This window comes from Ruditapes philippinarum, unplaced genomic scaffold (assembly GCF_026571515.1).
Source record: "Ruditapes philippinarum isolate M1 unplaced genomic scaffold, ASM2657151v2 ctg13766_1_1_1_1, whole genome shotgun sequence".
Classification (NCBI taxonomy): Eukaryota; Metazoa; Mollusca; class Bivalvia; order Venerida; family Veneridae; genus Ruditapes; species Ruditapes philippinarum.
The window spans coordinates 1-18,472 of record NW_026857682.1 but is presented as its reverse complement, the minus strand read 5'-3'; the positions used below and the strand labels follow the sequence as shown (position 1 = coordinate 18,472).

General features: G+C 30.5%; 1 long non-coding RNA gene across 1 annotated transcript; it reads right to left on the bottom strand.

Moving 5' to 3' along the window:
• Positions 1-11,499: 11,499 nt before the first annotated feature.
• LOC132750573 (uncharacterized) lies at positions 11,500-17,352 on the bottom strand. The gene is made up of 5 exons (XR_009628574.1): positions 17,193-17,352; positions 16,675-16,754; positions 15,558-15,643; positions 14,464-14,554; positions 11,500-14,048 (listed from the first exon to the last, which is right to left on the bottom strand). It is a non-coding gene; the product is annotated as an uncharacterized LOC132750573 (long non-coding RNA).
• Positions 17,353-18,472: the final 1,120 nt, after the last annotated feature.

Sequence of the window (18,472 nt, the reverse complement as noted above, 5' to 3'; positions counted from 1 at the left end):
TTTTGAAATGAACGTTTATAGACTTTTTCATATGTATAATGAATGGGTGGGATATCGCAGGTAAAAGAATTTACATGTACATCACACCTGGCAAAAATTTCGTCACGCATCACTTAACCGCTTGAATAAACTTACTGGACAGTTTATAATGGTCATTGGACTTAGTCATGAGTCAAAGGACAAAGCGCGGACATTCTTCAACTAATAGTGAAGGTGATACAAGTACACATACACTTGACACATCAATATTTGAAGACCCGATTAATTCCCCTTGTACAGAAAAGAAGAAAAAGAAAAAACAAAAAAGTAAAAAAAAAAACAATGGATGAATATATGGAAAAACAAGAAATTTCTGGAAACGAAATATTAGAAAAAAAGTTAGATTTGATAAATGAAAAATTGTGCAATGTTATCACGAAAAGTGATATATCTTTGATTAGAGAAATAGTAAAAGATACTATAAATGAAATGAAAGATAAATTTCTTAGTTCAATAGTTAAGAAAATTGAGGTAATCGAAGGTAGCGTGCATGATCGCGCAATTGAAATACAAAGAATCAATGAAGAAATGAAATCGAAAAAGAAAGAAATTGATGAATTACACGAGAGAACAAACTATATACGCGACAAAATACGACAGGAGGCAGAAGAACACGAAAAGATCACGAATGATATGGAGCAGTATAGTCGCAGGAATAATATAAGAATATTCGGTGTTCCGGACGACATAGATCGCCAAACTTCACAGCAGACAACTTCACAAGTTGTACAGTTATTAAATAAGCATTTGTCTGTGTCAATTACGGAGGAAAATATCGACATAGCGCACCGTCTGGGGAAGTTCAATGGAAAAAAAGAACCGGTAATTGTGAAATTTGTGCGCAGGCAGGTGAAAAACGACATTATGCAAAATGTAAGTAAGCTGAAATCAACCGGGCTCTATATAAGCCACGATCTTACTTGGCTTAATCAGCAAGTTTTGTCATCGCTGCGTCTTAAAGACACAGAACGAGTAAAAAAAATGTTGGTGCAACGATGGTATACTCTATGGTACATTTAAAGAAGAATCAAACGGAAGGTCTTTCTTAAAAAACAAAGGAGGTGAAATTTCGGGAATATAACTACTGGCTTTAATTTACCCTGGCCTGAAAGGAAAAAAACAAGAAATGACACTTAACACTGAATGGAGATATTTGTGTTTGTTGGTGTGTTTTGTTTTAAATACATTTTGGAACAAGACTTGAAAACTTCCCTTTTATCATAAATAACTTATCAATGTTTTTTATGTGTTAATATAACGTTGTTTTTTTTGTGGGTTGTTTTTTAATTCATACAATGAAATATGTTTTTTTTTCCTTAAGGTAAACTTGTTATGCTTTCGACTGCAAGAATACCTAATTTAAGGATAACACAATAGATTAATGAAATTCGTTTTTTTTCCTTTTACATCTTTAAGATATCTTGTTTCTATTTCGAATATTTTTTCTTTGCAAGATTCTTAAGGATCAAGAAAATTGATTTTACTCTTCATTTGTGAATTGTCTTTATATAAACTATATATTTCATTTCTTTTGAGACTCTAAAACCGAGCCTTGATAAATGATTAACTATTGTTTTTTCTGCAATTTTGAAGTTGATACCTTCTTTAAAGAAAAAACAACAAACACATGTTAAAGTATGCCTATTTTGTTGTATTATGAACATACATATATACTTTTTGTTGTATTATGTACATATATATATACTTATGCGTTCGTGTATATAATGTTTTGTGTACCTAAGGATTTTTGATATTACCTCCTTTACAAATGCAACTAAAATGTATTTAATGTTAAAATCTTTAAGATGCAGTTTTTCAAAAAATCTTATTATACTCTTTGGCTATTAAGATATCATTTCTTTCTGTCATAAGTATACAAGTTAATTTTTTTTCTAACAACTACTAGCTTAATTTCAAAATGAGTATATATAAACTCAGTTTCATATAATATTAAGTATTGACGCTAATATATCAATTCCTTACAAATGCAATGTATCTGTATTTAATGGTAACATCTATTAAGTGCAGTTTTTCAAAAATAAATCTTTTTTTTTCCTTTTGGCTATTAAGATATCATTTCTTCTGTCATTAAAATACAAGTATAAAAAACATTTCTAGCAGTTACTTTCTAATTTCAAAATGACTATATATAAATATGTATAGACTGCAAAGTTTCTAATCATGTTAAGTATTGACGCCAATATATCAAAAGTGTAAGAAATATAAATGCTTCAATTGTTTATTTGTAGTAAAATGGTCTTGGTTAAAAGAGGTTTATTGTCAAACCTTTTTGAAATATTAATTCAAGTATTTTTTGTTGTGTATTCGTTTTTTTGTATTGTATGTGAGACGCAATCTGCAATAATGTTAGTGATGTTTTTTGGTTATATTTTAAACTTATCTCTTTTATTTTTTCTGCATTACTTCAATATGGTTGAAAGTAATATAAATGTCTTATCTCTGAACTGTAGAGGCCTGAATGGGTCTAAATAAAGATCATCCGTTTTTCATTTTTTAAAACAAAAACAGTGTAACATTTATTGTCTTCAAGACACACATTTTACGTTAGATATGTACAAAAAGATATACTGTGAATGGAATAATGAGTGTATTTTAAGCCCTGGAACATGTAACTCCAGAGGGGTAGCGATTCTTTTTAATAATAACATTGACTACAAAATCCATAACAAATTTATTGACCCAATTGGAAATTTTATAGTATTAGACTTAACCATTGAAGGGCAGAAGATTACTCTAGTAAATTTATATGGCCCAAATACTGATAAACCCGAATTTTTTTAATGAAATATTCAGTTTAATTGACAGGATAGGGAATGATTCATATATATATTATGTGGTGATTACAATTTAGTTTTAGACCCATTAAAAGACTACTTTAACTATAAAAATATTAATAACAGTAAAGCTAGAGATACGGTTTTGATTAATATTGGTCAAAAGAGATATGGTTGACCCGTTTAGAGAGTCTTATCCAACTTTAAGACGATATACATGGCGTAAACGCACGCTTCTTCAGCAAGCAAGACTAGATTTCTTCTTAATAACTTCAACTTTGTTCCACTTTGTAGAAAATGTTTCCATAACTACAAGCTACCAATCAGACCATTCCATTGTAATATTAAACTTAAAATTAGACGACTTTAAACATGGCAAAGGCTTGTGGAAACACAACAATTCATTATTAAAGGACATTAACTATTTAAATACTATAAACGAAAAAAATTGACGAAATAAAAATACAATATGCATTACCAGTTTTATAATTTTAACAACATTACTGAAATTCCAGATAATGAAATTCAATTTACAATAAATGATCAATTGTTTTTAGAAACTCTTTTAATGGAACTGCGAGGGAAATCTATATCATATAGTAGTTATGTAAAGAAGAAAACTAATTTAAACAAAAAAAAATATCATTAAAGAAATAAATGATTTAGAAGCCGATTTAACTGAAGATAAAATGACGCACCTTCGGGACCTTCAAACAGAGCTTCATAACTTAAATGATTCGCAATTACAGGGCTATCTTATTCGTTCTAGAGTTAAGTGGATTCTTGAAGGTGAAAAACCTTCACAGTACTTTTGCAGCTTAGAGAAAAAAAAAATTACACTTCTAAAACTATTTATAAAATTCAAAAGGATGACGGAACAATTGTTAAAGAACAAACAGCAATTCTCGAAGAATTAGAAAAATATTATCAAAACCTATTTATGGCAAAAATACACAATGAAAATGACGATTCCTTTTGAAAATTTTATTTTCAAACATAGAAGCACCTGTTTTAAGTCCAACAGAGTCAAATGCTTTAGAAGGTCAAATAAACTATCATAAAGGAACTTTAGTTTTACATAACATGAAAAATAATAAAAGTCCAGGATCTTCTGGTTTCAGCGCAGATTTTTACAAAGTTTTTTTGGAAAAGATAGGAGTTTTTGTTGTTAGAGCTATTAATAACGCATATGAATCAGGCAAACTTTCCATAACTCAAACACAGGGAATAATTACATGTATTCCTAAAGACAATAAACCAAAAGAATTTTTAAAAAATTGGAGACCCATAACTCTTTTAAATACAGTTTATAAAATTGCTTCTGGAGTCATTGCAAATAGAATTAAAAAAAACTTTAAACAAATTAATTAGCAAAGATCCAAAACCCATTTTTTAGGTAATTTTTTGGAAAAAAAATTTTAAAGGGCTTTTTACGGGCTTTTCATTATTCTAAGAGAAAAGGAAATAAACCCCTTCCTTTTTTTCTTTTAATTAAAATTTTTTTTTAAAAAGCCTTTTTATTCTTTTGGGCCCCGGTTTATTTGGTTTCCAAAAAACCAAATTTGTCCCCTTTTTTTAATTTTGGGATTTTCTAAAAAAACCCCCATGGGGGTTTAATTATTTTTAAAAAAGCGCAAAAAGGTTTGCTGGGAAATCAAAATTTGGTTTTTGCAAATTTTTAAAATTAAAATTTAAGAGGCTGCAAGGACAAAACCCCTTTCCCCCTTTTTTAACCCTCTTTTTTTATGTTTCTGAAAAAATTTTTTCTTTCTTTAGATAAGAAAACTTTTTAAGGAAAAAAAAAGGTTTTAAAAAAAAATAATTTAAACAAAAATTTCTCAATTTGCGGATATGATACAACTTTAATATTGGACGGGTCAAGCAATTCCTTAAATCAGGCACTTGATGTGTTATCGAAATTTGCTCATATATCTGGACTAAATGTAAACTTTGATAAAACAAAAGTAATTTGGATAGGAAAAAAATAAATACTCATCAAATAGTATAAAAACGCGATGGAAATTTATCATGGAACCAACATAATTTCAAAAATGCTGGGCATAATTTTGATGTAAATTTGAAACAAATGATACATATAAACTATGAAGATAAATTAATTAAGATTCAAAATTTAATAAATCATTGGAAAAGGAGAATTCTCACTCCAATAGGAAAAATCGCAGTTATCAAAACGCTTTTAATTTCAATTTTAAACCATCTTTTTATAGCCCTACCATCACCACCTCAGAACATGATAAATAAACTTAACAATATGTTTTTATGATTTTATATGGCAAGGAAATGTTAAAATAAAAAATACTGTTATGGTTAAGGACTATTCAGAGGGAGGTTTAAAAATGTTAAACTTAAATGCTTTTATAATGGCTTTAAAGATAAGCTGGTTCAAAAGAATGATTAGCGATGCCTGTTGGAAAAACATTATTTATAAATGAATTTTGATATGCAAAAATTATTTCACTGTGGAAAACATTACATAGATAAAATTGCAAAAAGCATTTCAAAACGTTTTTTGGAAGGACACTTTTAATGCTTTTTCTACATATATAGATAAGTATCCTATAAAAACGAATCTTTCGCTGAACTACCATTGTTTTATAACGATAAATTACTAATTGGCAATAAAAGTATATTTCTTAATTCATGGTTTAAAGCCGGTGTATATTATATCGGAGATATGTTTGATTCTTACGGTGCTTTTCTCTCATTAGAAGATTTTAATAATATATTCAGGCTTAATGCAAAATTTTTAATCTTTCATGGAATTAAAAAATGATAAATGAAATAATGACAAAATTTAATTTTAGTATGAATGACGTAAAAAAAACTTGTGGACCAAAATTGCCTTCTTATCTAAAAAACATAATTATTAACAATAAAGGATCAAAACAGACTTACAATTTATTGAATACTAATAACACACAACCAACAAGTAAAGCAAACCTGGATGAAAAAGCTTGATCTTCATTTTGAGGAAAGTAAATGGAAAGAAATTTACGAAATGCCATTTAAAATAACAAAAGATTCTAGGATACAGTGGTTTCAAATTAGGATTATTCATAGAATAATTGGCACTAACTATTATTTACATAAATTAAATATAATGATAATCCTCTTTGTACCTTTTGTAAAAATGAAAACGAAACAATCGAACATTTGTTTTTGGCAATGTAGTTTTGTAAAGGACATCATTGATATCTATTTCAAAACAAAAAAGAATATTTTTCCGTCATTAACTGCAGACGAAATGATTTTTGGCTTAACAGATGAAAGTCCTTTATCAAAAACTAAAAATCTAATTTTTATTTACTTTAAGATGTATATTTATCAATGTAGAATGCAAAAGAGTATTCCCACAGATTTTGGAGCTAAAAAATATATAACATATTGTTACAACATTGAAAAAGAGACTGCAATGATAAATAATAAAATGTTGAAACCTTTAATTCCGCGTGGAATTCTTATCTAATTTTTCTTTATGCAGATTAACACAATATTTTTGTTTTCTTCTTCTTATAATTATTATTACTTTTATTATAATTATTATTATTATTATTCTCTACATATATGCAGACTTAAACTTTTAGGCTGTATTGACCAATACAAAAACTACACATCAAAACTATTATATTTTTACCCCGCTTAAAATGGCTTTAGAGATAAGTAAATGACTGAAAAGATGAATAGATATGATCAATAACAATATCAAAAGCGCAGACTGCAGTGAGAGAGTGCAGATGAACGAGTGTAGTATGTAAAATGAATTATTTTTTCTTTTATGATATGTTCTGTTTTTTACTTTGAATTCATTTGTAGTTATATGTTTATATACCCATGCTGTAAATACAATGTTTATATATTTATTTGATCAATAAAAAAAAAAAAAAAAACAAAAAAAAAAACAAAAAAAAAACACTTTCGCACATGTGATCACTTATGAAATATTTTCAATGTGCCCTTTATCATTTTATGCTGAAGTTATATTATGATTTTTTCAGGACAGTTAAACTTCTAGAAATGCAGCTGTGCCCTCTTTACAGCAATTGTAGATGAAGCAAAGTATGGTAGCAAGTTATATAGATATAAGTTCACGTATATACATTGTTGTGTTTTGTAAATAAAATAAGACATTTACACGGACGTACTGTCTGTAAAGTAGAGTTACCAAGACTCATATATTCCACACTGTACTAACATCATGTGTTTTATTCTTTCTCAAGTCAAAGTCAAATTTCTTTAATTACACGCATTTATTTTGACAAGAATAAATGTGCTTAGTTGTAAATACATTGGTTCTCTTTTATATCTTGTTAGAATCAATTCTTAGGCGGAATGATGTCACATTTCATAAAATGATGTCAATTAACTTAAAGGCATATATGATATAAGCATTTTGCCGCGCATTTGAAAATTCTAAACCATACTTGCTTTTAATATGCAAAAATCAAATATATAAAATATAAGAATTAACTCGAACACACACAGTGGATTGATATAGATGCACTGTGCATGCGACTTTATTTTATTAAATTAGTTTTCTTTTCTTAGACATATTACTGTATCAAAAAATATGTATTTCATTACAGTTTAATCACTTTTATATATGTTAATGATAGTAATTTTTTTAGTTACTACGTGCGTAAAGCGATAAGTACGCCGCTTTGATAATGTGAGAGTGACTTTACATTTTCTTTTGTACATGCACACTAAAGTTAACAACATTTGTCTTAATAGGTAAAACGGGGTTTTCAAAGCGAATATAATGTCAGATAAGAAACAGAATTTAAAATGTCTTGATGGAAAAGTTAGAATGTCATACACATTAAATTTTATCACAAGTTTGAGCCTCACAAGTTGTCTTACTTTTTTGCGTTTTTCTTTCCATATATTTTTTTTAAATTTTACATTAGAAAAATGAATTGGGATAGAAAGGCAGTTTTGTTATGATATTTAATAATTTAGATATACATGCACGGATGATAGTGATTTTTATCTGTATAGTGTGTAGTATGTAGTAGTCATAGTACTTTTGCAGTGCAATAGTATTTCGTGCAAACTTAACACAGTCTGTGTACAGTATCATGCATTCCGTATAAGTTTGCACCAACTTGCTAAATAGGGCTAAATATAGCTACATTTAAAACAAAATGAGAAGTTAATAGAAAATATCACATCTTTACAATAAATGATACAGAACTTTCATTACCTGATTGATAACTATAAAGCAATATTTTTGGGAAAAAAGGTGCAATCCGAGCCTAACTGTCTTGCATTGATATTTACCACAACCTTACCTACTGCATTACATTGGTTAATTTGTTGATAATTAAATTTATATAGCTAGCCTGATTGAAGATAATAAACACAATATGATAGCTGTTTTACACCTGGATAGTGGACTTGACCACCTCGTCACTTAATTATCATACTAAACGCACAGTACTTGTTCGCACGTGAAACATATTGTGTTGATACGTAAATGTTTCACGTGCGCACGTAATAGTCGCATTCGCATGTATTAACTAAAATATTTCCTATGTTATTTTATGCAATTGTCACATATGATACGTATATTTTATTATCTGAATTTGATTTCATACTATCAGATTAATGCTATAGGCAAGGGAGGATATTTTGATTTATATTTCGTGAGAATTATAACTTTATTTTTAGAGATGGCACACTGTAAGAGATTCTATTGTCAACTTACCTAGTTAAACAGTCTTAACAATAAAAAATATTAATCTACACTATTGTTTATTGAAGGTATTCATTCGTTGCTGAGATAGCTTTTTGAAACAATTGAAATTGAAACAAACAATAATCCAAATTTGTTAAGATTAACGTTTTTTTTTATATAATGAGAAGTATAGCTGAGTAATTCCGCCCTTTTACTTAACTGGATATCATTGTGCAAACACGGATCTACATCTGAGTAACAAATATCTGTACTTTTTAAGCCTTTTTCAAACGAATTGACTCATACTAACGATGCTAATATACATCGTAAAACGATCAAAAAGATTATGTCAGCACTTTTTTCCCCAATACAATGTTATTTTGTATTAATATATTTTTAATCAATAAAACACTCTTTACATAGAACAAAGATACCATTATCATTTATATTACAGGTGTGAAATAAATATATTCGTTACGGTTTTTTAACAAAAACATATAACTTATCACCCGTCATAGATTAATCATTTCATTTAAATCCTGTGTAAATGGTTGCATATAAATGACATCTTAATCCTAATAATATAAAATATTTTTGAAATTTGCGTTAGAAAAAAAAATGTATATATGTATACGCTTAAAAAATGCTTGTGTATAGTCTTTTTGAAAGTTGTGATAACTATTTCACGACACTATTTAAACAGGATTTTGAACTCTCTTTTTCAGATACACACATGCCGAAGAAGATTGTAATATCTGGAGATAACATTTCCTACGTCACGAAATAGACACCGTCACACTGGTCTACGTAACATTCCTATTGATGATTGATATATTTAAGTGCTTTTAAGAACTGTGTTTGAATGACGAATTTCTGTGAATACGGATTTTTAGTTTTAATGATTAGTATTAAAACTTTCTGTAATAATCAATTTGTGCTATGGACTCATTTTCCTAAAATAATATGTGAATGTTAACACGAACAAATGATATGAATATCTTTAAAATATTTTATGGGTGTAATACAAGTGGCTCATAAAAGTCATTGTTAAGATAAATAGAATCGAACTTCAAGTTGGTATAGTTTGTTTTACATTTAAACAACATGCAATTCCTAAAGGTTACGACTTGAAAATATCGAAACATGTACATGTATAACTCGATCTCTTAAGAAAATATCGCAGTGCGGATTTTCTCCACTGTGATACGTATTTCGTGACTCTGTATCACAACATACCGGTATATCGCCGTTCCGTTGCAACTCTACATTAATTTGTCCCTCTGGAATAAGGCTTGCAACAATATATGACTGTTGTAGCGAAGACATGTTTATTTTGTTTAATATATGTATACATATATGTTTATGAAGTAATAAATATTTAAAAGTGACTCGATTTGGTTTTTACTTTATTATTTGAAATACTCCAATTGTGAAGATAACGTTCTTAAGCATATGACTTTACAGATCCCATTCAAAATGTGTAATAAAACATGTTCTATTGTACAAGTCTGCATTTTGGTCATGTATACGTGCCACTTATATGTAAATGCATGCTTTTGATATTATCTGTATCTTCTTTTATCAATAAAATACAGTTCTGTATTCCCTGTGGACAACTAAAAAATCCAATTCCGTATATCCCCTGTATATATTGAAAATACGATTCCGTATATCCCCTGTATATGTAGAAAATACCATTCCGTATATCTTCTGTATATGTAGAAAATACGATTCCGTATATCATCTGTATATGTGGAAAATACGAGTCCGTATATCCTCTGTATATGTAGAATATACGGTTCCGTATATCCTCTGTATACTTAGAAAATACGAGTCCGTATATCCTCTGTATATGTAGAAAATACGGTCCCGTATATCCTTGGTATATTTATAGTATACTAGAGATAACAACCTTAATATAGTCCGTATACGGGATTTTATACTCCGTATACTTCAAAAGTACGAACAAATATACGTACATGTATATGGGGCAAATACGGAATTTCGTATATGCCTGATGCATATACGGACTTCCCGTATACCCGGTGTTCCCTATACGGACTCGTATACTTGGTCCGTATATTCGACGAATACATCCCGTACACGCCCGTACATGTCAAAAATACGGGACCGTATATTCCCGTATATCAGTATATTTTTCGCAGTGCTACTTGTTTCAGTTATTTGCATATCCTATTTATTGCCCTCCTTTAACTACATCTGATGTTTCTGATATTCTTTGAGTATTCTCTTTATGTATTTCACTATTTACTGTCATTTAAATAACAAAGAAAAGTTGTTTAACATATTTTATCTTAGCGTCACTGTTTTATAAGTCCAATCAATGGGAGTGTTTAATGAAAAGAAACAAAGTATTACAATTCACAATTGTTAAAAAATCTATGTGCAGTGAATTGTCAGAACTTAGATGTAGTGCTTGTTGAGATAATCACTACCCTTCTTTAATAATATTTTTGGAAAAAAGTATGGAGAAACCGTTGACATTGTTATTATACCTGCAAAAAGGTAAAAGCATGTATTAGCCATTCGCAACCTCTTTTTCTTTAGACTAAGAGTGTTTGCTATGTTGATCATATATTAACATAATTTTCTACATAAATATAATCAGCAACAAATAACTTAATATTCAGAAACTTTAACATGCTTTCTATAAAGGCCCATCTGGTGCAATGGTTCACTATTCACATATTAACATGAAAGGACAAAGCAATATTATTACATTACTTTGATGTATAGGTTATGGCTGTATTTTCTGTTCATTTCCTTTAATAATCCTTTTTTATAAAATGCCTTTAATTCTAGTATAAAAATATGGATAATAGTTATTATTAGTCATTATTTTCATATTTCATAGAGGTAGCAAAAAAGACAAATTTCATTGGTTTAATGAATTTTATGAATTGGTATTTATTGCTTGAAACTTTCGTACAAGTACATGCACTTCTGTTCAATGCTTTACCATTACTTTTATAATATAAAAAACAGTCTACTAAACCTAAGATGAAATGAGGGCAATAATTAAAGTATTACAGCACAATGATATTATTTGTTGTCATTCGAAACATAACACAAACTTATTTGGATATAAATAGTATTGTATACGCATACATTATTTTGAAAAAAAAAACTGAATAAATCATATACATTCTACCAAAAATTATTTCTAAAAATAATCAAAGTTGTGCATTGAATTGTATTCATTTCGGGGCCGTGTAAGTTCAAAGAAATCTTCCAAGTATTTGAGAAATTTATATCCAAGGCATGACCAGCCGATTGACCAAAACAAGATCAACAAGGAAAGGCGGCGTTCAATGAACGAAACCCCCACCCGACCCAGCAACAAAAAGCCGGGCTCACCTGGTCACCCGTCTACCTTAAATCAGAGGCCAAAACAGTGTGTTAGGAGTACTGGAGATCTCTGGGTATCCTTCAACTACCAGGACACTCTTTTCTAGGTTACGGGACGCTGCCCACGGCAAACAGGCAGTCAGGGTATGTCCGTCATACAGGCTCACAACAGCGCACCCCATAACGGACATATGTAACTCCTTCTCACCACGTAGAGATACCCAAAAGAGGAGGTCAACAAAGTTATGTTTCATTCAGTGTTCCTTTTCTTCACTTGATCAGTAACATGATAAGCAAAAATGTAATTATACACTCACCAAGCATAGTTTCTTGACCGTGGCAACAATAGGGCGTCTAGCATTTCTTGTTGCCCAAACTCTGTTTGAACACTTCCGCTTAGGGTCTTAAAAGTAAACCCATGTCTCATCACAAGTAATTAGGCCATCAAAGGCCGTTTTGGTTTTTTTTGGCTACTGCGACGGATCCTCATTTGCTTATTTGTCAGATAATGCGGTATCCATCGTTCTTTGATTTTCTTTAGTTTCAGGTGCTTCTTTAAAATGTAATTTACTTGTGATGACGACATGTTTGTGAATCGGGCATATTGTCCTACGGTAAATCTAGAATCTTTTCTGAGCAAATCGCTGATTTTTTAATGTTACATTTGATATTTGTTGTTGCAGGACAACCAGGGCCAGCAGCATCTTTAAGTTGCTACAGCCCGCTCTTGAAGTTTGCCACCGACCTGTAAACCGTGCTGATCCTCCTCATAAATATCGCACACCTCTCTTTGAAAATTTGTAATTTTCAAGCAAAGTATCGACCTACCTTTTATATAGGCACTAATTTCGAGCACATTTTTAGCTCTTGTCATGCAATCTAACGAGTAGGCTTTGTTTCCTGTCCCCTTCCCCTGTGACCTTTGACTTTATGGGCCTATTATTTAATCATTTATTTGTTTTATTTTAATTCCTTTTCAGTTACAAATTATTTTCTATTATTCAATCATTTATTTGTTTTCTTTGAATTCCTTATCAGTTTTAAATTATTTATCATTTTAGTGATTAACCTGTCCGTGCTCAGTTTTGTGCCCTGTCCTGTTTTTGTTGGGGTCCGCGTGGGCTCCTTGCCACTGGTTCTTGTTGCTTGGTCGTATAGGGGTTGCGTTCATTGAACGCCGTCTATCCTTGTTGATCTTGTTTATCATATTTTTTGAAAACACGTGTACTGTACCAAGGTCAGTGAAGTTATGAGAGAGATGTTTCGCTATGTTACGCACAAGTGGTTAATGTATCTACACGTGGTTGCTTTTATCACGGGTTTTTTGACGCTTTGTGCGATATAAATATTCGCTTGCATTATTTTTCAAACGCCCCGCGTAGTTTAAGAAAATTATCCCTCTTTTTAACTTGGAAACTATCCCAAAATTCAACTAAAGTGGCTATTGCTTTATTGTTGATCATACTTGAACACAACAAGTCTTTGGAATATGCCAGTTGTTTTGGTTGAAATTTACAATGTTTTAACTTTTGTGTTGCAGATAATGCATTCGAAATATCAAGAACTAAAAATTAGATGTGAAATTCTCATAAAAGACGAGTAGGTCAGAAATATCTTTTTAATCCGTTTCAAAATAAAATGCTGACCTATACATATTTCAAGGAATATGATTAAGGGCCACGAGGGTTTCTCTTGGTAGGATTGGGTTGCCCGAAACACAGAAATGTTTATGCCCTAAAATACTTAAGAAGTTGCTGTAAGAAATATAGACAAATAAAAATAATTCAATGTTTTTTTTACAATATTTAAAACATATTAAAAATGCTTGTTACTTCCCAGACAAGTTATGATTAAGAAGTATAAATTATTAAGCATATTTGGATTGGATTTATATCAGGTCATACCATCATAATAGCTTTATCAATCATTAAAAAGGAAAACATATTTTTTCATAAAATTTTGAACTAAAACAAAGGTTATACTGAAAGGGAAAACGATGTTCTATCCGTTGATTCGACAGATTTAGCTCAAGTCATATTCACACAATGGAATGAATTTTTAGCTGCAGCAAATGTCATTCCACTTGAATTTCATATAACTTTTTCAGTGCACGCAGTCTTCGTTTCCGGAGTTGTCGGGTTGACCTGCTAAAAATATGCAAAAAAACTTCTCTTAGATTTTTTAGTTTCGACTCAAAACTAGAAAAGAATAATCGCTGTGCAATTTTTTTATGAAAATGACATACACAAAAGGAGATTAAATGTTAACATTTCGAGTAATTGCATGATTTTAATTATGCTTATTATGTTAATTATTTCATCACCTTCGGGATTATTAATGCCGGCACTATTAAGTATTTAGAATTGAGTACCGCTCAAGCCTGTGCTAGAGGGCGTGAGGGATGTTGCACGTATTCATTATCCCTCATGTTCAGACTCAATCAAACCGAGTCTGCAATTCTCATGTAATTTTGTTGTGATTTATGTTTTGAATTATGACATTTAATTTATGTCATTTTGAACAAATTTGGTCCAATGCAATTGTAATTTACACGAACTTTACCTCCAGTTTTCTTCAAATATTCTTTCACGAATAAGTATTCGCCAGGTGTCTAAAGCCGCACAAGGTAAGCCTCCCGACTGTTACAGTGCGCCTGATGTAAAAATAAAAATGTTACCATAGCAATGTATGTAGGAATATACAACAAAAGAGAAACTTACATGTTTTTTCTTCTTTATGTTTGTTTATTATTATTATTTATTTGCTGTTTTCTGTTGGGGATGGGTGTTTGACGTGGGGAGGGAAGTGGGGCTGGACATGAAACTTTTAACATACACTTTATTGCAATTGTATATAAACAGTAGACACTTTTGTTATACTTGTATATGAAACATTCCTAAATAGTTTGAGCATTTTATAAACGTTCTTAATGAAATAAATGGGAACATTGTACGATATTTTCATCCAGATATGCTGCGTAGTTGCTTTTGTGTCAGTTTCAAATTTGTTATTATTTCTTTACTTATCTATGTCAAAATTCATGGCCGTTTCAAAATCATGTTAATTACCGGCGTATGGCCATAATAAGGCTTGGAAATGAATTAGAATCTTAAAGTGTTTTAAATAGACAGTTTATTGCGAATATTATAATTGTATATAGGTGGCATGTAATGAAATGAAATGCATGTAAATACAATATAATTATATTAAAATACATTATTAAATAATTATAAAATAATGACAAGCAAGTGGGATTTTATGTTAGGACATTTTATCAGCGTTAGAACATTTCAAAATGAAGCATTTTTTGTGTTGCTCATAGAATTATTGACACTTGCTTTTTTGATATTTCGAAATTCATGCTTTGCTGGTTGCCAGTACTTACAGTACTTTGTTTATATTGTCACTCTGTGTAAATGTAAATGTTTTTGAAACATGATTTTTACTAATGAAAATACGGAAAATATGTGTCACTGCAGTGAAAAATATTTTTTACAGTGAAAATAAATACAGACACTGAAAAAACGCATTTTATTTCATCAATATTTCTAAATATTTCATTTATAAGTATATAATAAATATATGTTTCAACTCCAAATAAACGGCTAAATATACATATACATGTACATGCATAATTTTTTTTTAAATGAACATACCCATGCAGAAGTGAATGTCAAAAGGGTTTCATAACCGATGTAGTAGCAATGTCCCTCATATGATAGCCTGCCATTTTTACAGCAATCTGTAGAAAGATATTTCAAATAAATGCAAATGCCACTACAAATATTACATGAAATATTTTATGTGTAATTAAAAGTAACCTCGTGTTCGCCTATTAATTGTTGGATTTTTGTTATGAAATTGCCCTTCTTCAATTTAAGTGTTTAATGGATTTCATATTAAATTAAATACAAATAAAATACAACATCACGTGATCTGCCAACCATATAGCGCCGGATTATACTGTTACACCTTACACGCACCCCAACTCGCCCCGAAGAACCGGCATAAGCTGTATTCAATTCTCAACACTTAACATATTGGAATACGATATCCAGAAAGATCGGCGAAATATCAAACTCCTTGCAGCAATTACTTCCCTTGATCAGTACAGTAACTATGAATGATGGGAAATCACTGCGTGGAGATTGGTACACTATACTACCACTGAGTTGGAGTTCGGGGCAACAGTTAATTATGGTGGCTGATTTGGTACTCCTTGTGCGTTGCGTTGTCGATAGCGAAAACAGACTCTATATCGTTATTACCTTTCCGTCTTGTCGTCTTATCGCTAGCAAAACGCGATAAACGGTGCGACATTTAAACATCGCAACAACACGCCGCAAGACAATGCGCCGTTTGGCGTGCATTGTTAGCGACAAGACAATAAGACGAAAGTTTGATAATGCGCCCCCCCCCCTGGCGTTTTGTCGTGCTGTCGCTAGCGACAACACGACGCACAAAAGTGTTCCAAATCAGCCACGATAGTAAAAAGCTAAGTACATAAGGCACTTATAACCCAATGTTTAGAAATTCTGAAAATGAGACATCCCATGAGACCTATAACATAAATAACATATATTTTAAAATAGCAGTCATTTTTCTTGAATTGGTGCTTCACTAGTATAAGTTTTTGATCAGTTAAAACATGTTAAGTTTTTTTTAGGAAAGGGGGGGGGGGGGGTACAAAATTATCATCAATTATCAGTTTTCATTTCGCTTTCTTTGATATCATCAAGTAAAGTTGTTTTACGTAAATTGAAATTATTTTACCTGCGTTGGCTCCCAGAACGAGGCTTGAAATACCGCCAAAAATGCAACAATCTTCATACCGCTAGGCTGTCACAACGTCCCTAAAAGTTATGTTATTTTTATTATAAAAAGCGGTATTATTTCATTGTGTTTTGATGAACAGATAAATGTATTATTTTGAATTTTAAAAACATAAAGTGGAATAAAAATATTATCATTACATTACACTTTGCCAGTATTGACATAAATTTTCAAAATTGTACTGGTAATCAATTGTTTATCAAAATTTAGTTTTAATTTTTTCCATTGCAAATTTTCGAACATGTACTCTTGCATGAATCATACAAAAACAAATGTAAACATAAATATGACAAATGGCTCGGTTTACTAACTACAAGAAAACTGGCATTTGTCCTCCTCTTAGATAAATAAATAAATAAATGAAATACAATAAAATTAAGTAAAATTAATAGATAAAATGTTATTTATATAAATTAAGATGAATATAAAACAGGGAAATTTGAATAAAGCATACTAACGATTAACGCACTGAAGATAGCAATCATCTTATAATGGGTAAAATACTGAAATAATCTCTTGGTTGTCTATTGTTTTGTTTTTGTCCACAAATATGTCTAGACTGATACTTATAGATATACACGCCGGAAGTTTTGGAGGTTTATTTTTATTTATCTAAATTATGTCACGTGATTGCGTTATATTTAATGTTTATCACGCCATACCATTTTTAGAAAAGAAAAGAAATCTGCGCAGTAGCTGTGTCATCAATGATTAAATGCGCTGTAAAAGACAAAACAATCATATAATCGTATATATAGAAGTCCATCTTCACAGCAAAAATGAAAGATAAATTCAATTTTGACGTATGTTATGTATATTTGATCAAATATGAAAAACAAGATCAACAAGGAAAGGCGGCGCTCAATGAACGCAAAGTCCAAGTTAAGTATTTAAGATCTACATCGCATATCTACATATAGTTGATATTGTGAAAGTATTAAAAGAATTTTAAGATTGTAGGTATTTTGACACACACAAAAACGACAAAAAAGTTTCTGGTGAAATTTAATATTTTTATGAAAAAAGATATTTCGGTTTAAATGCCTGCACATCGTGTTTTTGACAGGCGTAAGATGTGAATTGTTACCTTTTATAGATACTCCGCTCGAAACAATGTTTTGATGATGATGATGATGATGATGATGATGATGATGATGTTTACAAACATATTTACAAAGAATCAAATAAAGAAACCACCAAAAAACGGCAACCATCGACTATTACTCGAATACTGTCCTAAACATTAATTGATATTTAAGATAATAATTTATTGTAATTTTCAAGAATCGTACAAAAGTTTATAAAATGATACTTCCAGATGCAAAGAAAAACATAGTATGCGCCGGATATAAAATGGGCTTGTAAAAATAATTTCTGCGTCACATTGGAATCTGCTATGTTTGGTTAAAATTGTTTAAAACAAACAACCAATATAATTGGTAACTTTTTAAACAATATATCGAAATGAAGTTGCTATAAACCAAAACAGAAGTGAAAATTGTCGATAATAATTCATTTCTAGGTTTTAATCTGATCAATGTTTACCAATTAAAACCTAAAGGCCCGGTCACACCGCCCGTACTCTGTTGGAGCATTCATTGAACGGTAGGAAGATTGAACCGAAATTCAACAACGCTCGTCACCGCGCTAAAAATGGGGAAAAAAATCGAAAACACGGGCGTTGCCTTAGCGCTGGTCCAGCGTTCAGATTTGTTCGTTGGCCTAGCGAACCAAAATT